This window comes from Armigeres subalbatus, unplaced genomic scaffold, assembly GCF_024139115.2.
Source record: "Armigeres subalbatus isolate Guangzhou_Male unplaced genomic scaffold, GZ_Asu_2 Contig1716, whole genome shotgun sequence".
Classification (NCBI taxonomy): domain Eukaryota; kingdom Metazoa; phylum Arthropoda; class Insecta; order Diptera; family Culicidae; genus Armigeres; species Armigeres subalbatus.
This window is the reverse complement of record NW_026942524.1, coordinates 4,560-21,046: the sequence shown is the minus strand read 5'-3', so window position 1 is coordinate 21,046 and position 16,487 is coordinate 4,560. Positions and strand designations below refer to the sequence as shown.

Below are 16,487 nucleotides of genomic sequence, written 5' to 3'. Positions count from 1 at the left end.
TAAAAAGAAGGAGAAAAAGAATTGGACCAAACAGGGGTAAAATAAATGGTTAAAAAATATTAAATATTGTGCGAGATAAACGGGTAACTTTTCAAAATTACACGGGTAAAAATCCGTTCGGAAATGAGAAAATAATTCATGATTTCATGAATCCAACACCTTGCATTTTATGAAAATACACCATGAATATAAATCATGATTTCATGATTTATTCTCGCGTAACGCAACCAATGCGTTACGATTTGGTTATTGAGATCGAAAAATAAAAAAAGCAGGGGGTTTTGAACTCGAGTACACTGAGTGAGAATCCGGCGTGCTACCTTTCAGCCGTTCTCACTTCTTGGGAAGGGAGTGTTCGAAGTATGACCACTTATGCATTTTGTCGACTGTTGAAGATTGCGCAGTACCATGAATAATGTTCCTGAAATCATGAATTTGTGATCATGATTTCATGAACTGGCATGATTCATGATTTCATGACTTTTTATTCATGATTGTGGGTATGCATTTGTTTCCGTGTATCAATCATAAACCTACGGCTTCCTAACAGTATAAATCATTAGTTTTCTGTGCAGTGAGCCGGGAATCGAGTCCATAGGCCCAAGTAGTATTTTACCTATTTTGAGTCAAGTTTAGAAAATATTTAGCTAAATATTTCGATTATAAGATTTCAAATTTTGACACCTGTACTGCTTAGTAAATAAGCATAATGACAATATGCATTTGATTTAGTGTGGATATTGATGAGAAATTTGAAGAAACTACTTTTAAAATTATGTTGTGCAAACACCTCAAAACCATGTGAAGCAAAGAATCCTTAAACATGACACATATCATAAAATCTGCAAAACTCGACACTAGAAGAAAGTAAACAAAAAATAAGCAATACGTTACCAAAAACTTGTAAAAAATTATAAAAGGACGAAATATTTTAAGACCAAATGTGCTTATAGTTTATGGAACAGTCTATATAAGCGTTTGAAATCTCGCCTAACTTCGTGACGATCTTGAATTTGAAATTTTTTGTTCTACACTCTGTTCACACGATTATGCAATATGGATAACTTGATCTTCGGAGAGTTAATACAAATAAAACACGTATAAAATTAGAACTTTTATTTAAAAAAAATAAAGAAATTACCTTTTAAAAATGAGTCATCCCAAACATGTTATTTAGGTTAAATAAAAACCAAGACATCATTTCATTTGTGTATGAGATCTTATTTTTAAACCCAGCCTAGTTTTAAATAAACTATTAATTAATAATTACAAAACATGAAATCTGGACAATTTCTAATCTTCCAGCTCTGTCATCTTGAATCGAAGCTCGTTGACGTGTACACTAACCAGCGTAGAAGTTATCCTCAGTTCACCGTAGTTCCACCTGTACTCAAACAGACGGGTGATTCATGAAATTATCATCTCCATCTCCAGCATGGCCAAGCGCCGACCAATGCATGTGCGGGCTCCAAACCCAAACCGCAAATTCAAGAACGGATGAGCATCCTTACCATTAGGATAGCCCTCCTCCTGGAGCCAACGTTCTGGTAGGAACTCCTTGGCTCTCTCGACGAATCTCTCCTCATGATTCAGGATCATAGATGCCATGACAACATCAGTCTATGGCGAAAGAATGAACAGATTAATTGCCTACCTACAATCACTCAATCATCTGGTCGTACCCCCTTCGGAATTTGATAGCCTTGTAGAACGAGATCCTTTCCAGCGGCACGCAAGTTTCCTGCGACTGGTGGACACAGACGTAGACCTTCCTTAATGCAAGCACGCAGATATGGAAGATTGCGCATGTTTTCAGGCGTCAACGGTGAATCTTTTTTGGGTAGAACTTTTCGAATTTCTTCCCGAAGTTTGGCTTGTTTATCCGGATTATTGGCCAAAGATATAGGATTCCTGTAGCGCCCGAAGAGGTCTGTAATCAAATACCAATCATTAGGTGGAGCTTTAATTATTGACAGTCTGTATTTGCGCACCGTATCCACACCAGCCATCAACATATCGAATGCCATGACAATTGCGACGTGTCGGTCTACCTTTAGCAGCTTTTCCAACACACTCTGGGTATCGTTGGGAGCTGAGGATTCTTTTCAATCTAATAACAGCGTCATCGACTTTGGCCATTACCAGACTATAAACAGATTTCAATTGTAAGTACAAAAGCACGTCAATGAGTTCGATGGATACCTACTCAGTTAGATTGTCCAGCGTGATCATCAGTTTTTTGAATGTCGGTGTCTTATAATATTTCCACACGGACGGCAGCACATCCAGCTGGTACGTTAGTTCGAAGAATTGACGAATATTGCTGACAATTAGATGAGCTTCTTCAGACTGCGAATCCTCAAAACACCCAATCTGGTGTCCAAAGCCAGTACTCCATCGTTTCCAATGCCCAGCGGTTCAACCACTGATTAAAATTTCCTGGCAGCTCATTCTTATCATCGCGAATTTTCAACATGCTGAATTGTTGGGGGAATGCATCCTAAGTAAATTCAAAATTATTGTATAGCTTCTACTCACATTTTCATGAACTCTTGTGTAACATCATCCAATTTGTCAACATACAGCTTGATCGTCTTTGGTTGAAGCATAACAGGATTGACCGCCGTACGGAAGTTCTGCCAATTTTCTCCATGCCTATAAAAAGAATACCGATCAACCTGACCAAACGTTGCGGCATATCATTTGCATTCTTCTACTCACTCGGTCACCAGTCCACCATGACCCTTAAACACATCCGGTCTGACTTTCTGTCGATAGTGAACAAACGTATCGAAGAAACCTCGTCGTATGGGCCATTGACCTTCACTGCGAAAGAGGGTTTCGTAATCGTCCGGTCGGAGCTCATCAGAACATCATTGCGTCCGAGAATGCCCGGCATCTTAACCAGATCACCATAATCCTCACGGAAGAGACGATGCATTTGAGGAAAGTTGGCATTATGGTAGCGGCCTTGAAAAAGCAAATAATTGAGAAATGATTTAAATCTTGCTTTACTATCCGTAGTTGCTACTCCTACAATACCAGATCAGTCGCTCTTACACAGAGAAGCGACAGAAGCTTGCTTGAGACCGACATTCGGCTCCAATGTTCGTAGCACCAGAATATGAATTAATTTATGGAAAGTGAGAAGATAACGATGATGCAGTCACTAGGTCACCCAGATAATTCCAAACTATCGAGCGATGTGAGCCACAAAAACAATACTATCGTACTTGTGAGTTCTGAGCTCTAGGACAATTTTGATGATAAAAAAATGTGAGCCAACCTTCCGAAAATTGGCCCAGTCGACCATTGCCTTCCGGAGTTATTAAAAAAGTGGAAAAAAACAAAACCGAAAGAAAAATGTTTTGGTGCATTCTCATGCACGCAAATAAATATGAATTGATGGAAATAACTAAATATATCTTCCTAAAATGCAATTTCGAACTCTCTTAGGTGCTTTTCTTGTCACATTTTATAATACACTTGTCGACTCGGCAGACGTTGTCCTGCATAGTATGCGAAAATGTGCGTCGTGAACTGCCTATGCAAAATTCCCTTACGAATCCTTATTTTACCCTTATCGTGATTTTTGCATAAGGAAATATCATATAAACCTGTCGGAAACTATAACAAAGGAACTGATGGAATGAATAAAATCCTTACATCCGTTTTCGAGTTATGCAAATACGAACACAGACCATTCCATTTTTATTTTATCGAGAAGAAGAAGAAGAAAAAGAAAAAAATATACGAGAAAGGTATTTCACTGCTAAGTAGGTTTGTGATAGTTGTGAATCTGATTATGGAACTTCTTATCATTTTATATGTAGCTGCCCAGTCTATGCACAATTGCGCTTCAAATATTTGGTAAACACTTACAGGGGTTAGACAAAAGGTTGTATAGGTAAAAATAAGTCGAAATTCAAATCCGCATAACTTTGCGTATAATAATCCGATTTTGATTAAACCAGGACCATCAGAAGCCGACACTCATCTAGTATACTGTCCTTCTGCAAAACCTGAGATTGGTCCTTGTACCGGAAATGTTCGAGTTTTCCAAGGTTATGTTCAAGATGCATTTTTTTCACTGCTTGTAATTTTATTTGACGTTATCTTTCATCATGTTTTATACTTTCTCCGACAACTAGAACTAATATGCCGGCCAATGGTGGCTGTAGATCGAGAATCCATCTAAACTACACAGAGATACGGCCATTTCCGTAAAAAGGTTCCGGGAACATGATTAAATAATAACAGATCGGAATAATACAAATATGAGTATCTGACTTCATGGCTTTGCGAGACGATGATTACAGAAACATTTTCAGAATGATAGTGTCCACTGCCACCCTTATAGGAAGTTCCATGGGCCTTCCAGGAGGGGCCGGTTTGGCACCATCTGGAATCATGCATTATATGGGTTTCAAAATTCATGTTTTCCCAAGACGATGAATATAGGATCTTTATTAAAGATACATTTTGAGGGCTGTAAGATTCTCTGGCCAATTTGTAACAGGTTCCGGGTGTTATTCGAAAGTGACATTTGTTCAGGGGGTATGGCCAATCCCGTACCGTTTTCACGAAAATAGCCATATCTTTGCGTATATCTATCGGATTTTCGATCTGCAGCCAGCATTGTGCAGAATATTAGTTCTAGTTTCTGGGGAAAGCATAAAACGTGACGGCAGTAAACGTCATATAAAATGACAAGCAGAAAAAAATACATTTTAACATACCCTCGGAATACCGGAACATCTGCGGTGGCCAAGCGCCGATCAGAGGTTTTGCATGGGGACAGTATACTAGAAGAGTTTCCGCGTCCGATGGTCCCAGTTTCATCAAAATCGGATCATTCTACGCAAAGTTATGATGATTTGAACATCGTCAAATTTTGCCTATCTCAACCTTTTGTCTAACCCCTGTATATTTGGGTTTAAGACCCCAAGTTTTACCAAAGGTTCGTCGGCATTGGCCGAAAGCCATTCACGCCTTTTTGATTCTGAACTCAATGTTAGAAGTCCAGGAAAGCTTTGAATCCAAAATTAAACCAACATACTATACTTGATCAGTTACATTGATTTCAAAACCAAAAAAATGTAATAGACGAATATCATTACGGTTACGTTTTTCCGTTAAAGAACAATAGATGTTTTATTCGGAATGACCGAAAGGCCATATTAGCGACACCGACTTTCATGTACCTGAAGAGCATTTTACATCAGGTCGAATAGGGTAGTAATGCACAAACCCACTATGTTAGATAGTCGTCAGCAAATCCATAGGTAGGAAAACCGCCATTATTGAGTAACCTCAATAGCGTATCTGCAACGAGATTCCACAAAAGTGGAGATAATACTCCCCTTGAGGTCATCCGCAGACACTTAATTTCCTAATTGCTGTTTGACGTAATGTCGAGTAGAGATGTCGATTTTAAGCATCTGGTGAATCCATTTGGTTATTATATAAGGGAGCCCATGACAGCGTGCGGCTTCAATATTGCATCGAAAGACACGTTGTCGAAAGCACCTTCAATATCTAAGAAAGCACCCAAGCACGATTGCTTCTGAGCGAATGCTTTCTCGATATCGTACACAACCTTGTGTAGAAGAGTCACAGTGGACTTTCCAGAATGGTAAGCATGTTGATTAACATGAAGAGGCATGTTTGCCAAACAGTTATCACGAATGTGATGATCGATAATACGTTCTAAGCATTTCAGAAGAAATGAGGTCAGACTGATGGGTCTAAAACTCTTTGCTTCTTCATATGAAGCACGTCCTCCTTTTGGGATAAACTTTACAGTGAAATCCCGCCAGGATATGGGAATATACCCAGCAGCAAAACTGCATACTAAAAGTTTTTCAAAACATGTTTGATATGCTCAAAACCTCTCTGAAGTAGAACAGGATAAATCCCATCCTCCCTGGAGATTTGTAGGAACAAAACTGTTAAGTGCCCACTGCCCATTGAATCGATTCAGTAGTTATAATTCTATATGCTTGAGCCCAAGCCCCCTAGCTACATGAAAAGACATCAGGATCATCCGAAGAGGTTATATCGACACATCCAGGGAAGTGCGTAACAAATAAGTCCATTTGGCTTGCGAATTTCGCCAACTTGGAAATCCTTGGATCTTGCAAGAATTGTATTCAATCAACTAGCATCACTCAAACATTTACACAAAGGTTTTTCCAGCCGGATCGTTCAGCAGATCGTAGAGCCTACTTTCAAGCTTTGCGAGCCAACTTGAAAGAATCCGTCCCTGCTGAATGGCATCTGTTCCAACTGCTTCTACTCTGCTTCCTTAGCTTAGCCAAATCGGAATTCCACCAAGGGGTTCCTCTTGAGGTTTTAGCAGAACGCAAAGGGCAAGCTTCTTCGAAAGCTTCCGCGATGTGCAACGTTGTTGTATCAACTGCGTCATCCAAGTCGGTAGGAGTTTCTATAGAAGGTAGATATCCATGAAATTTGGTAGAGAGCAACTCTGTGTAAAGATAAACTGGGATCTAAAACGCAAGGACTGCGAAGTAACATTCAAATGATCAAAGTAGTTGCAGCGATGGTCAGATATCGATTCCTCATCTGACAACTCGTCAACTCGTAACTGATTCTATTGGAGCACAGGGTTATGTCTAACACCTCTGCTCTATTAGATACCATAAAGGTTGGGCGATTGCCTATGTTAAGTAAACTAAGTTCGGTACTACTTAAGTATTCCATCAAGCTGGAGCCTCTCAGATTGATATCCGAGCTACCCCAGCATCACTGCCGACAATTAGCGGAAGGCCTTTTGTAGTGCAATATATGACAACTCGTTTGAAAGCATCCGTAGGGGATGGTTCGTCATGTAGTAAATAAACCGTACAATAGACGTATTTCCTGACTGGTTCCGCCAGTTGCATCAATTGTTACGACACATACATCTCTGGTTGTTAGTTCAGAGATAAGTGTAGCAACGATAGCGTTATTAACGGCATTGATCGAAGATTGCTATTTCTTTACTGAAAGCAGCAAAAACCGGGTTCACTAGGTTACCTAGGTAGAAGCTACCCTTGCGATAATAGAATTCCTGACCAAAGCCACTCGGGATTTGCCATTTTGCATAAGTCAACGAAGATTAATCGTTGCTGTTCTTTTATGCTGTAGATTGATTTGAGCTATATTAACTGAAGCCATTGGTTAATTAAGAGAATGCCCTCCACAACTTCAGCATTAATATGAACAGCAACGATGAAACCAAATTGATATCTTATCAAGAAAGTCAAAGACGAACCACAGAGTACAATATGTATAACGCATGAAGCGAATCCATAGAGGTGACAGTTTGTTGAAAAACTAAATAAAAACATGCTCATAATCCCACCCTTATGTTCTGTTCGGGAGAGAAGTTGACATTGACTTTACGTCAACTCTCAATGTGGCCGAACAGCCGGGCTCCTTCGACTGGAATTCTGTCCCATTGTTTGCTACTGAAAATTGGCTGGATTTGACTATGGGATCAGAAGCTAAGGCTAAAATATTATTTGTTGTACCCAAAACACGCTAAAATACTCATTTTTATTTTTTGAATTTTGAAAAGTCGGAATTACATAGTTCTGGAACTTCTTCAAAATTCGATTACTATCTGAAATCCTGATCCCAATATAGAACAGTAGGATACAACACGCACAAATCTATTTCTCTTTCGTTCTTAATGCAAGTTAAAAAAAACAACACGGCCATTAAATGTCAGTCTTGGCATTTAGTGGCCTTGTTGTTCTAATTCTTGTCAGTCAGTCAGAAAGAGATAAAGCAGTCCCTATTCGATCATGGACCGTACATGGACCGGGGAGTTGAGAATCACGTGCAGGAGTGAGCTGGTTGTGCTTCAGTCAGCCAACAGGGACCGCCAGAGCCAATGATTCGTAAGGAAATGCCTGATCGAGCGTGGCAAGATTTAGCTTTGTATTTTTCTCGGCAAGAGAATGTGTGACGTTTTTGATAGTAGTTGATTATTACTGACGATTTTTAACTGTCATAGAGATGACAACCACTAATGCATCCAAAACTAGTCAGGCCTTAGAACGTATCTTCAGAGCACACCTACCTGAATCAGTTCGAACTGATAATGGACCTCCTTTTGCAGTGAAGAGTTCACGAACTACTGTATCAGGAAGAATATCCGACTCGTGCGTGCCATACCTTATTGGCCCCAGATGAATGGGCTAGTTGAAAGACAGAACCAGGGGACCATTCGAGCACTACAATTGCCAGATCGTTTAAAGAAGACTGGAGGAAAGCGGTTGATGAATATGTATATTCTTTACAATACATCTCCGCATTCTTTCACCGGAAAGTCCCCAATGGAACTTCTCACTGGAAGGCCTTAGAAACACCTACTATCTTCGCTAAGAACCGAGCCGTATTGGAATCAGGATGAAGAAACGCGTGATAAGGACACAATAAAAGAAAATGCAGGGAAAATTGTATGCGGACAAACGATGTCATGCCAAAGAATCAGCAATATCCGTTGATGATACTGCCATGATTAAAAACTAAGATATGGGAAAACTGGAACCTAGATTTCGATTGGAGAAGTATTCTGTGATCCAGAAAACGGAAGTGACGCGATTGTCTTGAGTGCCGACAGGACTAAATAAGACGCCCAGTAGCTCTTTTGAAAAAGTGGCCAAATTTCCATGGCCAAGATGGTTAGTATGACCGTGTCAATCGTATCACATCAGAATTATATATTTATACGAAAACCCTATTAAAATCCGCTACATGTCTTTAACAGATAGGCCACAGTTACCGGCTACACCGATTTCAGATGATCAGGACGATTCTCCGAAAGAACCGGGCATCGGAAATTCTGATTTACGTACGACGCTAGCGGACAGGACGACTCGAAACAAAGAGTTGCAGGAACCTCCACCCACTAAACGGCCGAAGAGATCCATTAAGATGCCAGCACGATTTGAATTATGATTATATGCAATGTAATTTTCTGTATTTTTTTTAAACCTTTGGTCGTTGTTATTAGAACTTAATCCGGAGACCAGAAGAAGGATGTAGAGTACATAATTACCACCCTAAAGCCCCCCGTAAGAGTAGAGTTAGAAGAGAGCAACATACAAAGTGAAAGGGTTAGCTAGAGCAGCAGTGTGGTTCAGAAGACGGGCTTGATCTAGGCTAGATGAGCTGAGTGGTATAGCCAGATTGGAGATCGGAAGAATAAATCGATCGCAGTTAAGCATTGAGTCAAACGTTTTAATTTGCTAGTGATCCGAAACAGTATTCAAACTTGGGTGAACTCTACAGATCAGAGCTTTAAGATGAAGCTGTACAGAATTTAAATCATTTGCACCTTGCATTTTCAGAGGCCCCAATCTCAACAAAAAAGCAACGAATAACTGCACAGCAAAAAAAATATTAATATGCTGCGACGCAATTTTGGTCAATGTACTCAAAAACTCTATGTAATAATCAATTTGAGGTATTATTAAGCCATTTTGATATTTTATTACATAACTCAATGTAAAGTGTGACAGGCAAAATATTTTTCATGTTACGCTTAAAGTACCTAAAATTACCTGCATAAGTTTGTAATTTATTACATATAAAATGATGCACATCATGCCGGTTGAACAAGTTGCACAATCTTACATATTCAGATATATTATTATGTTAAATCAATGTAAAATTGCATAAATATGCTGCGATCGCGCCCAAACTAACCCCAAAACGAACTGTCAAACAGATGAAATTTTCGGGTGCTGATTGATCGCCGAAAATGTTATTGTGCGGGATAAAACTTTTTTATAGTTAAAATTTAAGTGCGTTTCCGGAAAACCAGTGGTCCGCTGATCGCCCACATTCGGAGGAAAGGTTTTTGTGTTTGGCAAAGGAAAATCCGGCATCGCGATTCTCTGATTGGGAAGTTCAATAATTGAATCAAGAAGGTAAGTTTCTGATCAGCGTGAACTTCATTTCATTTGGAATTGTACCTAATACAATATACTCTTTTGTTGCAGTCATCGTCGAATTTGGCGAGTTATTTTCCACGAACAATTTTTGGTAGATTTCTGGACGTTAGTGAAACCATTCCGCAAGGTAGGTACCCAATCGTTAACAATGCTTCAGAAGTTTATTTGTTTGTTTTTCGTCAGGCAGCAAACGACGGAGAAACGGTGCTACCCTGGATGACACAGAACGATTACTCGAAGCAAGTGGGCATTATTCTGATCAGCTGAAGTAAACTTGATTCTTTCAAGTGATGCAGGAATATAGGTATATTTGAATGCGCGCATGTATTTCCAAATAGTACGATGTTAAGAAATGATTCAAGGAAAAATTCATTCCCTGAAAGTTCAATTACTGATGTTGATTCTGCAGTGAAGTGATTAAACCAAACAAATGCAGATTAAAAACTATATACCGAGCTATTTGGCCACCACGATTAAATTATGCAACACAGGGCTGTTAAATATTCAAATTTGCGATATGTATTTTTAAATTTAAAACATTAAAAAAAATCAAAATCTTAAAATTTCATAATTATATAATTTGCAAATGTTAAAATATCAATTTTGGTCATTGTATCAAATTTTGCAAAATTCAGGATTTAGAAATATAAAAATTAAAATGTTTAAGAATCTATAAATTTAAAAAAGTAAACATTTAAAAAAAATCTTAATCTAAACATTGGAAGGTTTACAAATTAATAATTTCTGAAATTTCAAAATTTGGACATGAAAAATTTTTGAGCTTCAGAAAATAGCATTTAGCAATTTATAAAGCTTAAAAACTCAAAAATATATTAATTTTCAAATTTGAAACTTTTACGTGATGAACTTATAATCATGCAATAAAAATTACAAAAATAAAATATATAAACAGAATAAAAATTTAAAAGTTAATAAATTTAAAAACTAAAAAAAATAAATTTATAAAAATTACGAATTATAAAATTTTAAAATTCAAAAATCTAAAAATTAACAAATTAAAAAATTTAAACTTTAAAAAATTAAAAATTTAAAAAATTTAAAAATTTAAAAATTTGAAAAATTTAAAAATTGAAAATATTTAAAAATTTAAAAATTCAAAAATTGAAAAGATTTAAAAACTCAAAAATTCAAAAATTTAAAAATTTAAAAATTTAAAAATTTAAAAATATAAAAATTTAAAAATTTAGGACTTTAAAAGTTTAAAAATTTAAAAACTTAAAATTTTAAAAATTTTAAAATTAAAAAATTGAAAAAAAATTAGAATTAGGAAATCTAAAAATTTTAAATACAAAAATTTAAATATTTCAAAACTTAAAAATTTAAAAATTTTGAAATTTTAAAATTAAAAGATAAAAAAATTCAAAAATTTTAAAAAATTAAAAATTAAGAAATCTAAAAATTTTAAACATAAAAATTGAAAAATTTAAATATTTAAAAATTTAAAGATTTAAAAATTTCAAAATTTCAAGATTTCAAAATTTCAAAATTTTAAAATTTAAAATTGTAAAAAATAAAATTTAAAAATTATAAAATTTGAAAAATTAAAAACTTAAAAAGTAAAAATTTTAAAAATTAAAGACTTAATAAATTAAAAATTTAAATACTTGAAAATTTGAAAATTTTAGGAATTTAAAAATATGAATTTCTCTATACTTTCTAGCTGAGCTAAGCTGATTTCCAGAAAAAAAATCGTGGATGATAATTTGGGGGATGTACAAGGATTTTTTTTTGATAATTTGAGGGAAGTACTAGGAGAACTTCTGGAGGAATTTCCGGAGGAACTTCGGAGGAATTTCTGTAGGAACTTCGGAGGAATCCCTGGATGAACCTCCGCAGGAAATGCTGAAGGAACTTCGGAGGAATTCCTGGAGAAACTTCCGGAGCAATTACTGGAAAAACTTCTAGAGCAATTCCTGGAATAACTTTGCAGGAATTCTTGGAGCAACTTTCGCAGGAATTTCTGGAGGAACTGCTGCAGGACAGGAAATTTCTGGAGAAAACTTCCGCATTCATTTCTGAAAGAACTTCCGCACAAATCTCTGGAGGACTTCCGGAGGTATTCTTGGAGGAACTTCTGAAGCAAATCCCAGAGAAACTTCTACAAGAATACCTGTATGCTCTTCCGCTGGAACTCCTGGAGGATCTTTGAAGGAACTCCTGGAGAAAATTCTGGAGGAATTCCTAGAGGAACTTCCTGAAAAGTTCTTGAGCGATCTTGCAAGCAATCCCTGGAAGAACTTCAGCAGGAATTCCTGGAGGAACTTCCGCAGAAATTTTGGAGGAACTTTCTGACGAATTCTTTAAGGGTCTACCGGAGAAATTCCTGAAAGTTCTCCCACTAGAACTCCTGGAGGATGTTCCACTAGAGGAGCTTCCTGGAAAATTCCTTAGCGAGCTTCCGGAGAAATTGCTGGAAGAACTTCGAGAGGAGATCTTGGAGAAATTTCGAGAACAATTCCTGGAGAATCTTCCGTAGGAATTCTTGGAGTAACTTCCGCATGTACTCCTGGAGGAATTCCTGGAGGAACTTCGGAAAAATTCCTGAAGGAACTTCCGCAGAAATTCCTTGAGGAACTTCTGGAGGAATTCCTGGAGGAACTTCAGGGAATTCCTGGAGGAACTTCCGGAGGAATTCCTGGAGGAACTTCTGGAGGAATTCCTGGAGGAACTTCCGGAGGAATTCCTGGAGGAACTTCGGAGGAATTCCTGGAGGAACTTCCGGAGGAATTCCTGGAGGAACTTCGGAGGAATTCCTGGAGGAACTTCGGAGGAATTCCTGGAGGAACTTCCGGAGGAATTCCTGGAGGAACTTCGGAGGAATTCCTGGAGGAACTTCGGAGGAACTTCCGGAGGAATTCCTGGAGGAACTTCGGAGGAATTCCTGGAGGAACTTCAGAGGAATTCCTGGAGGAACTTCCGGAGGAATTCCTGGAGAAACTTCGGAGGAATTCCTGAGGAACTTCCGGAGGAATTCCTGAGGACTTCGGAGGAATTCCTGGAGGAACTGCCGGAGGAATTTCGAAAGAATTTTCGGAGGAACGTCCGGATGACTTCCTGAAGGACCCTTCGGAGGAATTTCCGGAAGGATACTTGAAAAATTTCCGGAGGAATTCCTGGAGGAACTACCGGAGGAACTTCAGGAAGAATTCTTGGAGGAACGTCGGATGACTTCCTGAAGGAACCTTCGGAGGAATTCCTTGAGTAACTTTCGGAGGAATTCCAGGAGGAACTGCCGGAGGAACTTCCTGGAGGAACTTCCGGAAGAATTCTTGGAGGAACTTCGGAGGAATTCCTGAAAGATTTTCGGAAGAATTCCTGGAGGAACTTCCTGAGAATTTCCTGGTTGAACTTTCAGAGGAATTCCTGGAGTAACTTCCGGAATAACTTTTGGAGGAACTTCCTGAGGAATTCCTGGAGGAACTTCGGAAAAATTCCTGAAGGAACTTCCGGAGGAATTCCTGGAGGATCTTCTGGAGGACTTCCTGGAAAATCTTCTGGAGGAAATCCTGGAGGAACTTCTGGACGAATTACTGGAGGAACTTTCGGAGAAATTCCTGGAGAAGCTTTCGGAGGAATTTCTGGAGCAACTTCCGGAGGAATTCCTGGAGAAACTTCCGAAATAATTCCTGGAGGAGCTTCGGAGGAATTCCTGAAGAAACTTCAGAGAGATTCTTTGAGGAACTTCCAGAGGAATTTTTGAGTAACATACGGAGGAATTTCTTGAGGAACTTCGGAGAAATTCCTGAAAGAGTAAAGGTGAAGGTTTAAAGATATTCTTGGAGGAGCTCCGAGGGAATTCTTGAAGGAAATTGTGAAGGAATTGATATTGTGAAGGATGACACTTCGGAAGAATTGATGGAAGAATTTCCAGAGTAATTCTGTGGGAATTTCCAATTGAATCCGTGCGAGTAATTTCAAAGGAATGTCTGAAGGAATTTCCAGACAAATTTCTTGAGGTGCGACTGGAGGATCTTTAGAGGAAATTCTTCCTAAAAAAACTTCACAACAAATTCTCCCGCCTCTATTGCCGATAATCAACAGAACAGACATGGAGGCTCGAACAAAATTTCTTGCAAAACATGTGTAAACAAACACACCGAACCTCAACGCCATCGACGTCGACATTGCAACTCACAATCTCATTTTGACAACACGATGGCGCTGGTATGCTCTTCATGCATAACGACACTAGCGCCAAGTGGCATTTTTTATGACGCTAACGTTGATTATGCACGGGATACCGGCGACATTCCAAAGCAATTTCAAAATGAACAGTCAACTGTTCTCTGTGCTGTCACGTCACCGCCGATAAAATATATTATATGTATTTAAATATATTAAATATAAAAATTAACAATTAAAAGTTAAAAATTAAAAATTAAAAATAAAAAACTAAAAATAAAAAATGAAAAAATGAAAATTAAAAACTAAAAATTAACAATTAAAAGTTCAAAATTAAAAATTAAAAATTAAAAATTAAAAAACTAATAAATTAAAAAATTTAAAATTAGAAAATTAAAACGTGAAAGTTGAAAATTGAATATTGAAAATTCAAAATTTAAAATAAAGGAAAAATTAAGCGAAAGTAAAAAATAAATAAAAAACGAAAGAAATGATGTAATAGGGGTAATGACGGCTTTGGCAGGTTTTGTTCTATTATTGGTAGGGGGGGTTTTTATGACTGATTATACTCAAATTGCATATCAAAGAATATTGTGGCCAATTTTCATAAAATTCGGTCGACAAAAACCCCCTGCCAATAATAGAACAAAACCTCTCTATTCTATTTAGTATTTAATGGATACGATGAAAAGCGTTTTGAATAAATAAAATTTGAAATTGTTGTATCTGAAAATGTATTTTTGTACATGAAAGAAAAAATCCGAATACCCTAACCCTGCTCCCGAAAGCGGGATTCATCCTGACCTGTTTTACGTCATTATATCAGTTACATCGAAAATATTACGTGGAAAATTAATTACACTGCATTCATTTGAAAACGAAATATCGAGTACGTCAACTTTTGTTACGTCAATCAAATGTAATAAAACATAATATTTACGACGGCGATGATGTGCATCGAATCTGATGTGATATTACTTTTTATTTTTACTGTGTACAGCGAGCAAAACACACGCTCTTGCTACATGGTGGTGTGAATGAATTGCTTAAATTATCACTCTCCGTTATGTTTCAGACCACCGTACCGCGCTTAAAGCAAAGGTGTTCACGAGCAAATTGTGCCTTCTTGTGCTACCACCTGACCTAGTTTCTGCCATTGTTCGTGACCCATTGGTTTCCTTCGAAATACATTTTATTTTCATCGTATGGATATTTTCCCTAACTACTCGACCCTTTGACTCACTTCTGTCGTATACACCCATGCCGAATAGAGACACGCGTCAGATAGTGAGTAACGAAAATGACCTTGCTCACGAACTTGACTTACCTCCTGGAGCAAAATTTTTCAGCATCTCAAACACTCCCGGACCGGGAATTTTGCTGTAGGGCAGGGCACTGTCCCATTCCTGGTCCCTGGCATCGTCCGCAGCACTATCAATTGTTGCAGCCTGGGCCTGAGTACTACGGAACCGAACCGAACTGACCACCAAAGAGTTGTTCACTTTCACCGCTTGGCGCAGCATGTTTGCGTTCAACTTGCGAAACCTTCTTCAACCGGACTGACTTGGAGTGAGGAACGTTTGCAAATGAAATTATCCGGCGACTGGTCGTTTAATATCTCACCGTGCCAAGTGGAAGAATAAACCCCCTTTGATTAGGTGCGATTTGGGTTATCAGCTACCTCGGTCAAACTGATATGGATCCAGTGGTATCGATTACAGCAAGATATCGGCCTGACAGCAGCGGGAGCAGTACTGCGAACTAGTGCGAACCACAACAACGACAACGCGATGCGGAGATCGCGAATCGGAACACCAGTCATCATAGTCATTATCTTCATTACCCTTGCCCGGATGGATGACATTGAACTTTTTTTTCGGTGGTCGCAGTTTCTGTTTTGTGGACGCGTGATCGCTTGGCTCCTAGTATTTGTGCGCTACGCATCTCAGGTCCACCAGCAGAGTCCTGCATCAACTCAGCTGTCGCCGTGGAATATGGTGTGGTGTATTGACGATTTGAAGTGTTTTCAGCGCAGGTTGCTTTTGATATCCACGACGCAAAAGCTGACTTCTAGCGGTGGTGTGGGTTTATTCACGTGTTTGTTTGGTTTGATATCTTCATTGCCTGATCGTTGGTGGTTTGTTTATATGTAGCCTATGAGCTGTAAAACAAGCAGTTATTGATAAAAAAACACCGGCTATATTTTATTTTTTAAAAAGGCGGAATTTTGCCAATAAGTCGTATGTACGATTCCCCATAGAACCTCAAGAATGTTGAGTCCATTATGAGATACTGCAGAGAACCTTACTGTAGAGGTAGAAATACGTATATGTAAGTAAGTAGCCTCATTGAATAATTTTGTATTAAAGGGCCGTA

At 38.1% G+C, this 16,487-nt stretch overlaps 1 pseudogene; it reads right to left on the bottom strand.

Annotated features, from left to right (window-relative positions):
• Positions 1-1,099: 1,099 nt before the first annotated feature.
• LOC134203248 (cytochrome P450 12b1, mitochondrial-like) lies at positions 1,100-16,022 on the bottom strand (annotated as a pseudogene).
• Between the last annotated feature and the right edge of the window lie 465 nt (positions 16,023-16,487).